The sequence below is a fragment of the Ursus maritimus genome, unplaced genomic scaffold, assembly GCF_017311325.1.
Source record: "Ursus maritimus isolate PB19 unplaced genomic scaffold, ASM1731132v1 scaffold_9, whole genome shotgun sequence".
Taxonomy (NCBI): domain Eukaryota; kingdom Metazoa; phylum Chordata; class Mammalia; order Carnivora; family Ursidae; genus Ursus; species Ursus maritimus.
This window is the reverse complement of record NW_024427107.1, coordinates 35778644-35790423: the sequence shown is the minus strand read 5'-3', so window position 1 is coordinate 35790423 and position 11780 is coordinate 35778644. Positions and strand designations below refer to the sequence as shown.

The following is an 11780-nucleotide window of genomic DNA, read 5'->3' as shown; positions in this document are numbered from 1 at the left end:
TATCTCTATGGAAAATTGTAAAATGGTTAACACATAAATGTCGCTTTCTGATAAAGATGCCTTAAAAAGTTGTAAATTAATTTGACTTTTAATGTCAAATTTCAATCTTAAAAGTGACTTCTTGAAATTCTCACTGTACATTGAGAATTGCAGTTCATTTGCACACTATTTGTGTTATAATTTTAATTTTTTGTTACATAATTCTTCGTCACATCCATAATCTAAACTTATAAAGAAGTAACATTTGTTGTCTTCCCTGCTAATAAGTAATGAGGCAGTTTGTTATAAATCTAGTGGTACTGGCATTAGTCATCTCAGCACTATTATAATATGTTTTGTGCCACAGTTGAATTGGAATAGAATTGCAAAAAGCCGCTATTGAATTAGAAGCAACACAGGTTTCTGTTCCTTCATTATGTAAATCTAGGTTTTGAGAAGATGTCTGATCAGCAGGAACTGTCAGGCCACCTGCGATTACCTGCCATAAAGTCTATCACCCCACTAGCATGAGCCTCTTTCTCTGCAGGTGCTATAATTTCCTCAGGGAGAAATTTATTATCAGGTAAAAAAAATCTATACATGTTTAATCACTCAAATATATCAGAAGAATTTTAAAATAAAATTTTGGTCTTTGTATATTTCTCTTTACTAATAGCTTCCACAAGCATTAATTGAGCCCCTACTATATGAAAGGCATAATATTATACAATGGGTATAACCCAATACCATGTGTTTACATAGTTCAAGGTCATCTGAGAGCTCCCATAGATAATCCTCTCCTTTGGCTTCAAAACAGCTACGTAAGGAATAAAGGAGGATAGACGAAACTATGTATGATAGTTTAGGAAGTTGAGATTCATAGATGTTAATCTTCATTCTTTCTTCCTTACCTTATATGCTTTCATTAAAATATCACTAATATTGCCTCATATACCCATATATTTTGAATCCTGAGGAATTTCAACTATTCATGTGGAAACTTCCTAATATTTCACTTGGGACTCCAATTGTTTGTTGAAAATATAAATAAATTATTAGAATAAGACTGAAGCAATTATCCTAGACAGGAATTTTTTTAAACAATGACTTTCTGTGAGAAATTTTCCATTCTAATGGAGCATATCATCTTGACAGATGAGAAAATAAATTTAAAAAACAGCCTAAAAACCTAATTCTGGATAATGTTTGCAATATGGGAAGAATAATTAGTGAGATTAATTTTACATTGGTTCACTCCTCTCTAACAAAAGTCAATTAATTATTCAAGAGAAATTTCCACAATTTGGATTATGCCATAAGCATTTAAATCAGTCCTGGAATGAGAATCACTGTATATCCTACTTTCTGATGCCGTAATCAGTGAAGGTATAGGCTAGAGTACGTGCTAGACCTCTGCACATACAGTATGGGAAGCAGTAGAGGTGAGAGAAAAGGCCTTGATAAAGAAAACTGATGCCTAAACAAGATGACACAAGTCTAAGAAATCATGTAAAGGGTCATTGAAAGCTCAGGTATAATCAAGAATTGATATGAAAGGTCAGCTCTAGTTGGAATGTTTTTCAGGTGAGAGTTTTCATGCTAGCTATGTCGAAGGTGGGTAAGCTGAACGACAGTACTGACTTGTGAAAGCTGATTTCTTCTCAACTCCATGTTTGGTGAGGTTAGATTTTTAGGTTTTTTTTTTTTTTTTTTTTTCGTAAATTGTTTTTTTAAATAATTTTTTATTATGTTAGTCACCATACAGTGCAACCCAAGTTTTTATGTAAAGTTCCATGATTCATTACTTGCATATAACACCCAGTGCACCATGCAGTATGTGCCCTCCTTAATAACCATCATTGGCCCCACCCCCCTCCCCTCTAAAGCCCTCAGTTTGTTTCCCATGAGAGACTCTGGACTCTGGGAAACAAACTGAGATTTTTAGCTTTTAACCACAGTGGAAGTATTTACGGTATAGAAATTGGTAGGTATTACAAATCAGACTGTGTCTCCATGCCTGCTACTCTTTTCCCCACAGAGCCAGCTCTTAAACAGAGTTTTAGTCTAGTACCTTGGTTCAAGGACCTTGTGCTATGTGAAGCAGATCACAGCCAACATTTCTGGGACTGGGGTTAAGGTTAATGTTCTTATCAGGGGAGTGGGGTAAACTTGGAGAGGTAGGGACTGGTAACAGCCAACTTGTGAAGGCTTGAGCCAATAAAGTGTTTGCAAGGCAAGAACCATGGACTTGACGACTACCTCTGGGGTTTGGAGGAGGCTGGAGAATAGTGCACATGTGGGTATTCAGGAGGCATTACTATAATGACACTAATCTGGAATGCAAACTCAGTCCAGAACCAATGCTTTGGTTAATGAAGATCTTCTAATATGTTTCCAGTCATTGTCAAGATTGGCTTAGGAAAGAATGGGGCTGAGGTTGTAGGAGATAAATTGCATGGTTCGTTGAGACTTCAATAAAAAGATATGTATTATGCTATGTAGTTCATATAGGTTGCTTAAATCATTAAAGTAACCTTTCAAAAGCAGTAGGATTTATTCACATTTTGTCGAGGTCAAAGAGCCTCCCCGTGGCAGAGGCCTTTCTCCAAAATCATGCAGCTGGTAAATGGCAAGCTTGATTTGGCATAGTGATCTCTTTGGCATTTTCTTTGCTGTACCAGACTGCAGTAATGGAATTATGGACCAAGTACCCTAAATATCCAAAAGATGAACCAGTACTGTTTACTTAGGGGTTTATTCTATAGATGAGAATTTATTTGTGGAGTATGGCTTCAAGTTGGTAGGGCTGTAGGTGAGAGATGATTAGAATAATTGTGTGGTGCAGATGACAATTGATGACATCCTATTAGGGTATTATAGAAAAAAATGATGAGAAAGGGACAGATTCAAAAGATGTACAGGATATAGGATTAGATTGATTTGTGGGTGATAAAGAAGGGGGTACTCTTCTAATGATTTGGATTATACACATGAAACTTCCTGTTGAAATACGCAATCAGTATTTACCAACAGTATTTATGCATGTTTAAATTTTCCATAGACATTTACAATCATTTTATGTTCTATCTTCTTGTTTCCCTTTTGAAAGAATTTCTATGACCTGTGGCTTTTTTCCAGTTCATCAGTCTCTTAAATTGAGGGTCATTCCATAATCTCTTGATCACCTTTGCCCCTTCACTGCTTCTCTGCTCTCCCCTTCCCTTTTCTTGTCAAGTCCAAATATGTTCTTAATGACAGTTTTGTGCTGACTTCACTTTATATTTCCCTACTTTGCAAAATTAAAACAAAAAAGAATAGGCCTGTCCCTCTTAGTTTTGTTTTACTGAGTGTTTTCTCTCTAGTGGAGAATAAATATATATGCATTGTTATATTTAGTACTTAGAATAACAAAATATTTATCAAACTCTTCCTGTGTGACTCAGTAGATACTCTTACCTGCTTTAGAGAATTTAAACCAAGGCATGGAATGTTCAGCATGGTGATGTGCCTAGAGTCCCACAGCTAGTAAGTGGTGAAATGAAAATCAGACCTGGGTTTGTTTGACTTCAGGCGTAAACTTTTTACCACTGTGCATGTGTGTTACCTTCTCCCAACAACAGTGTCTGGGGCAGGTGTTCTGCAGGTGTGGCACATAGTCTATACTCTGAATGTTTATCTAATAAATCACTGAGATGTATGTGAGACTGGATTTTTTCTTGAGTGCCTGAACAGATTAAGACACATGGTTTTAAATAATTATAGGACTTTTATCATTAATGCTAACCATATTTTTATAGAATTTTCAGTTTTACTTCCGCTTGGAACTGCTAAGTTAGATTTTTTCAACTTTTCCCATTAATACTATTAGAGTTAATACTATTAATACTATGTAAAATACCTAATGTAAAATGTGTGTGTGTACATGTATGTAAGCATTTTTTTAAAAGATTTTATTTATTTGAGAGAGAGAGAGAAAGAGCACAAGTAGGGTGAGGGGCAGAGGGAGAAGCAGACTCCCCGCTGAGCAGTGAGCCCAATGTGGGGCTTGATCCCAGGACCCTGGGATCATGACCTGAGCCAAAGGCAGATGCTTAACCCACTGAGCCACCCAGGTGCCCCTAGGTATGCATTTTTAATGACTGTGTTCAATTACCATCTGTACAAATGACAATAGCAGAAAGCTGCCTATCCCAGGTCAGTACTAAAATGAGCAATTAGTTTTAGGTTGATTTTTCTTAGCAGGAAGAGATAGAATGAGAGAGACTTCTGCATAGACTATTGTTTAAAACTCAGTAAAACCGTGGATCTAGAAATAGCTGCCCGTTTCATTGGGGTGTCACAATTGATTAGTGAAATCAATAAACACAGGAAATAGAAATTTGCCTGTAGTCACCATTTTAGTCTTCCTATATATTTTTCTCTAAAATTTCAATATCTGAGACTACAAAAATTCAAAACCAAAGAAACTATATTCATAAAATGTGTAACTCTTGAGAATAATTCTGCTTACTGCATTTTGTACTTTTAAAGAGACTTTTTTTGCCCCCAAATCCTGCTTACTAAAGCACAAATGAAGAGTCTCATCTTTCATAGATAATGCATATACAGTACTGTATATAGTTTTAGCTATATTGCAACATCTTTTAATTCAAAAGATTTTAAATTGCCTGCTATCTTTCAATGAGTACTCTTTTGGTACATTTCCCATTCTGATCCTGTTAAAACAGCTTGCTAGTTACCAGAATTTTTGCCAAGCGTCAGCATGTTGCTATCATGTTTCTCTTTGTGTAGCCATCTTTCCTCTAATCAACTTATTGCTAAAACACTTCATATGCATACCCAAATTAATTCAAGTCCAGGCCTATGTTAGTTAGGATCCTATCATATAATTGCCAAAGAGTAGCAGAGCTAGGTATGATTTGCTCCTTGCTAAATAATTAGACAATGTCAACGATTTAAGACCTAACTATTGGAAGAAGGCTGTCTTAATGAATGAGTCTATTATTTTAAGAAGATTTAGCAATTATGCATTTTTCTAATATTGATTTCCACTAAATTCTATCTTGAATTTAATGAGATTGATAATAAAACCTTTCATTCAGTTCTATTACAATAGATTTAATGAATAAATTGGCTGCATGCATAGCCCCATATCCAGTTTCATTTAGCAATAAATGGCATAAGGTAATAAAAGAAATAATAATTTCAATAAAAATAAAACACAGGTGTGGCTGAGCTCAGAAATATGTTAATATATGAAGGAAAGGGGACGCATGGTATGCTACAGATCGGTTTATGTCATCCTTCTATTATTTAACATTACTCTTTGGAGTATAATTTCTTATTTTATATAGTTGAAGGACGTTTACCTATTACTGTGGACTGACATTCAAGAGTGGGTCCTTAAAGAAAAATGCTGCAATAAGACAAGTAAGATAAAAAAAAAATATGGACACATTAGATGTAGGTATGACACATTAGATGAGAAACTGCCACTTTGAGCTACTTGAGAAAATATATGCACAGGGTCAATTTCCATGAACAGTTGAAAACTGAAGGTGGGTTATTTTCCTGACTTAGTTCCATCTACTAAAAACTAATTGATTTCTAGTCCTTGGATGCATTACTAAAAAGCTTCAATTTGTAGGATATATATCTCATTAGTATTTCAGATTGAGACTTTATCCTATAGTTCATCTTATCCCTTTGGGAAAATTAACTCATTCAATTATAAGATCAATGAGTTTAAATAAATCTCAGTCTTTATAATCTCCATATGTTTTTTAATCCAATTCAAGGACAGCATTTAATATTTTTTAGATAATAGCTTTAGTGAGGTACATTTCACATACCATAAAATTCACTTTTTAGCAGTATACGATTCAGTAGTTTTTATATATTCACAAAGGCGTACAGCCATCACCACTATCTAATTTCAGAACATTTTCATTACCCCAAAAAGAAACCTCATGCATTTTGGCAGACAGCTCCATTCACATCTCCCTCGAGCCCCTGTCAACCACTAATCTATTATGTCTCTATGGATTTGCCTAGTGTGGACATATTACATAAATAAAGTTACCCAATATGTGGTCTCTTGTGGTTGTTTTGTTTTTTTTCCTTTTAATGTTTTCAAGGTTGTGGAATGAATCAGCACCTCATTCCTTTTTTATTACTGAATTGTATTCCATTGTACACATATATGCCACATTTTATTTATTTTTTGTTATTTAAATTCCAGTTAACATACAGTGTAATATTAGTTTCAGGTACATAATATAGTGATTTTACAATTCCATACAACACCTGGTGCTCTTTCCAATGCACTCCTTAATCCCTATCACCCATTTTACCCATCCCCTCACCTACCTCCCCCCTGGTAACCATCAGTTTGTTCTCTATAGTTAAGAGTCTGTTTCTTAGTTGGCCTCTTTCTCTCCTCCCCCCCCCTTTGCTTGTTCGTTTTTTTTTTAAGTTCCACATGAAAGTGAAATCATATAATATTTCTTTCTCTAATTTCACTTAGCATAATACTCTAGCTCCATCCATTTCCTTGCAAATGACAAGATTTTATTCTTTTTTTATGGCTGAGTTATAGTCCATTGTACATATGTACCACATCTTCTTTAATTCATCAGTCCATGGACATTTGGGTGCTTTCTATAATTTGTCTATTGTTGATAATGCTGCTATAAACATCAGGGTGCATGTGTCCCTTTGAATCAGTATTTTTGTATCCTTTGGGTAAATACATAGTTGTGCAATTGTTGGGTCATAGGGTAGCTCTATTTTTAACTTTTTTGAGGAACCCCCATAGTGCTTTCCAGAGTGGCTGCACCAGTTTGCATTCCCACCAACAGTGTAAGAACGTTCCCTATTTTCCACATCCTCACCAACATCTGTTTTTCTCTCCATTGTTGATTTTAGCCATTCTAACAGGTGTGAGATGTATTTCATTGTAGTTTTGATTTGCATTTCCCTGATGATCAGTGATGTTGAGCATTTTTTCATGTGTTTGTTAGCCATCTGGATATCTTCTTTGGAAAAATGTCCACTCATGTCTTCTGCCCATTTTTTTTTTTTTTTTGGTATCCAATTATGTAGTATTGAGTTGTATCATAAATTCTTTATAGATTTTGGATACTAATGCTTTATCAGGTATGTCATTTGCAAATATCTTCTCCCATTCCAGAGGCTGCCTTATAGTTTTGTTGATGGTTTCCTTTGCTGCGCAGAAGCTTTTTATTTTGATGAAGTCCCAATAGTTTTGTGGGTTTTTTTTTGCTTTTGTTTCCCTTGCCTCAGGAGATCTATCTAATAAGAAATTGCTATGGCCAATGTCAAGGAGGTTACTGCCTGTATTCTCCTCTAGGATTTTGATGGTTTCAAGACTCACATTTAGGTCTTTAATCCATTTTGAATTTATTTTTGTGTACGGTGTAAGAAAGTAGTCCAGGTTCATTCCTCAGCATGTCGCTGTCCAGTTTTCCCAGCAGCATTTGTTGAAGAGACCGTCTTTTTTCCATGGGATATTCTTTCCCCTTTGTCAAATATTAATTGATCATACAATTTCCACATGTTTTGATGCCTCGTATGTAACAGTTCCTTAAATATTTCTTGAATGCGTGACAAAATAAATATTTACCACTCTGAAAGGAATTTGCATTTATTATGGAAAATGAGACCAGAGAATAAATACCATAATAAAATTAAGAGCAAGACCAGTGTCAGAAGATGGGCAAAAAAAAAAAAAAAAAATGTTATCAATGGGTGAAGTCGAGAGAGGGTATAGCCATAACACACCTGGTTGAAAATTGAGACGTGGAAGTATTCTTGTGATTACTTTATACGTGGATTATATATACACTTTTAATGTAGTTCAGAAGTATTCTGTCAAAAATTTCCTTAAAAATTATCCAATAAATGATAAAAGGGAAGAAAATTCTCTTCACAGAAAGAATTCAATTGTAGGTACCACAAATTTACTAGGGAACTCTAGTCTTCTTACCCCAAGTATCTGTAGTGCCCTCTGTGTTGCTTCTTTCTGGGTTCTGGTGTGCTTGCCACAGACTGTGGTTGCATAAGGCATAGGTTTCACTTTTATTTCGGATTGTAGACTTCTTCCCTTTCCTCACCTAGAAGCCACAGTACGTGGGCCCAGCTGAATCATCCATACTTTGGATCTGTACTGTTTTCTACAGTTAGCCTCCTTGGATTATTCAAAAATTTGTATTTTGTTTCTGCCATTTGTGACTTGGGGGCACATCAGACCTTCTAAATCATGTGTTCTTCCTGCATTCGTTCTATAATATAAAGAGCTCAGGACAGAAATTCAGTGAAGGGGAAACAAAGCAGCTCTGGCGACATAATTAAACAAGAGAGTTCATAATGGGCTTTAAAGTCAGATGATTTGGGGTTAAATTTGACTTTGCTATTCAATATATGTGGATGTTACATGAATCTCTTACATGTAAGATGTACTTCTTATAACAACCTTGAGAGGTATACATACATTTCAACCCAATTTAACCAAAGTATTTGAAACTCAGAAGTAAAGTAACATGCCCAATTTTGTACAGCTGCCGAGGATACAACAAGGGGAAGTTAAAAAAAAAAATGTCTTATGAAATCATATTGGCTTTGCCATTAGGGCAAGACTTACCACTTTCCTTTTGTATAATAAAATATAGCCTGAATAGGACCTTAATACGTTACTGATTCGGGGTATTGGTTATAGCATCTGAGATTTCTGATTTCTACTGCTTATAAAAAAAAAAAGAAATATTTAGTCAGTAAATAATATTAATAATCTAAAAGGTGTGATCATTAAATATATTTATTAAACATATGAGCTACACAAGATATTTTAATTGATAACATTTAAATAATTAGTATTTCATTTTTAAAAATTTTTTATTGTGTTATTCACCATATAATACATCATTAGTTTTTGATGTAGTGTTCTGTGATTCATTATTTGCATATAACACCCAGTGCTCCATGCAGTACGTGCCCTCCTTAATACCCATCACTGGCCTAGCCCAATCCCCCACCCTTCTCCCCTCTGAAACCCTCAGTTTGATTCCCAGAGTCCATTGTCTCTCGTGGTTCATTCCCCCCTTCTGTTTACCCCCCTTCATTCTTTCCTTCCTTCTTCTACCAATCTCCCTGCTATTCCTTATGATACATAAATGAGTGAAGCCATGTGATAACTGTCTTTCTCTGCTTGACTTATTTCACTTAGCATAATCTCCTCCAGTCCTGTCCATGTTGCTGCAAATGTTGGTTAATCTTTCTGATGGCTGAATAATATTCCATTGTATATATTGACCACATCTTCTTTATCCATTCATCTGTTGAAGGGCATCTCGGCTCCTTCCACAGTTTAGGTATTGTGGACAATGCTGCTATGAACATTGGGGTGCATATGGCCCTTCTCTTCACTACGTCTGTATCTTTGGGGTAAACACCCAGTAGTGCAATGGCTGGATCATAGGGTAGCTCAATTTTTAACTTTTTAAGGGACCTCCACACTGTTTTCCGAAGTGGCTGTACCAACTTGCATTCCCACCAACAATGTAGGAGGGATCCCCTTTCTCCACATCCTCTCCAACAATTGTTGTTTCTTGCCTTGTCAATTTTTGCCATTCTAACTGGCGTAAGGTGGTATCTCAGTGTGGTTTTGATTTGAATTTCCCTGATGGCTAATAATTTTGAACATTTTTTCATGTGTCTGTTAGCCATTTGTATGTTTTCATTGGAAAGGTGTCCATATCTTCTGCCCATTTTTTGATTTGATTATTTGTTTCTCGTTATTGAGTTTGAGAAGTTCTTTATAGGTCTTGGATACCAGCCTTTTATCTGTAGAGTCATTTGCAAATATCTTCTCCCATTCTGTGGGTTGCCTCCTTGTTTTGACGACTGTTTCCTTGACTGTGCAGAAACTTTTTATCTTGATGAATTCCCAAAAGTTCATTTTTTCTTTTGTTTCTCTTGCCTTGGAGACGTGTCATGAAAGAAGTTGCTGTGGCCGATGTCGAAGAGGTTACAGCCTATGTTCTCTATGATTTTGATGGATTCCTGTCTTACATTGAGGTCTTCCATCCATTTGGAGTTTATCTTTGTGTATGGTGTGAGAGAGTGGTCAAGTTTCATTCTTTTGTTCAGAGCTGTCCAATTTTCCCAGCACCATTTATTGAAGAGACTGTCTTTTTTCCACTGGATTTTTTTCCTGCTTTATTAAAGATTAGTTGCCCAAAGAGCCGAGGGTCCATTTCTGGGTTCTCTATTCTGTTCCATTGCTCTATGTGTCTGTTTTTGTGCCAGTACCATGCTGTCTTTGTGATCACAGCTTTGTAGTACAGCTTTAAATCTGGCATTGTGATGCCCCCAGCTTTGCTTTTCCTTTTCAACAATTCCTTGGTGATTTGGGGCCTTTTCTGTTTCCACACAAATTTAAGTTCTTTTCCAGTTCTTTGAAAAATGTCATTGGTATTTTGATCGGGATAGCATTGAAAGTGTGGACTGCTCTGGGTAGCATGGACATTTTAACTATGTTTATTCTTCCGATCCATGAGCATGGAGTATTTTTCCATCTTTTTATGTCGTCTTCAATGTCTTTCAAGAGTGATTTGTAGTTTCTAGAATATAGGTCCTTTACGTCTCTGGTTAAGTTAATTCCAAGATAACGTATGATTTTTGGTGCTATTGTAAATGGAATGGATTCCCTAATTTCTCTTTCTTCAGTCTCATTGTTCGTGTATAGAAATGCAACTGATTTCTGAGCACTGATTTTGTATCCCGCCACATTACCGAATTGCTCTATAACTTCTAGTAGTCTGGGGCTGGAGTCTTTTGGGTTTTCCATATAGAGTATCATGTCATCTGCAAAGAGAGACAGTTTGACTTCTTCTTTGCTGATTTGGATACCTTTAATTCTTCTTTGTTTTCTGATTGCTGTTGCTAGGACTTCTAGTACTATGTTGAACAATAATGGCGAGAGTGGGCATCCTTGTCATGTTCCTGATCATAAGGGAAAGACTTTCAGTTTTTCCCCATTGAGAATGATATTCGCTATAGGCTTTTCATAGATGGTTTTTATGAAATTGAGGAATATACCCTCTATCCCTACACTCTGGAGTGTTTTAATCAGGAAAGGATGCTGTATTTTGTCAAATGCTTTTTCTGCATCAGTTGAAAGGATCATATGGTTCTTGTCTCTTCTCATTAATGTAATGTGATCTATCACACTGATCAGTTTGTGAAAGTTGAACCACCCTTGCATCCCAGGAATGAATCCCACTTGGTTGTGATGGATAATCCTTTTAATGTACTGTTGGATCCTGTTAGCTAGGATCTTGTTGAGAATTTTGGCATCCATATTCATCAGGGATATCAGTCTGTAATTCTCCTTTTTGATGGAGTCTTTGCCTGGTTTTGGGATCAGGTAATACTGGCCTCATAGAATAAGCTTGGTAGTTTTCCTTCTGTTTCTATTTTTGAAACAGCTTCAGGAGAATAGGTATTATTTCTTCTTTGAATGTTTGGTAGAATTTCCTGGCGAATCCGTCAGGTCCTGGACTCTTGTTTTTTGGAAGGCTTTTGATCACTGCTTCAATCTCTTCATGATTAATTGGTCTGTTTAGATAATCAATTTCTTCCTGTTTCACTCATGGCAGTTATAGGTTTCCAGGAAGGCATGCATTTCTTCCAGGTTGTTTAATTTATTGGCATATAGTTGTTGATAATAGTTCCTAATAATTGTTTCTATTTCCTTGGTGTTGGTCGTGATCTGTCCCCTT

General features: G+C 35.9%; 1 long non-coding RNA gene across 1 annotated transcript in view; it reads left to right on the top strand.

The window, feature by feature from the left end:
• The first annotated feature begins 4049 nt into the window (after window positions 1-4049).
• Window positions 4050-11780, top strand: part of LOC121101706 — a 325246-nt gene continuing 317515 nt past the window's right edge. Inside the window, exon 1 of the long non-coding RNA XR_005833687.1 lies at window positions 4050-4091. This is a non-coding gene — a long non-coding RNA (uncharacterized LOC121101706). The remainder of the gene's footprint in view (window positions 4092-11780) is intronic.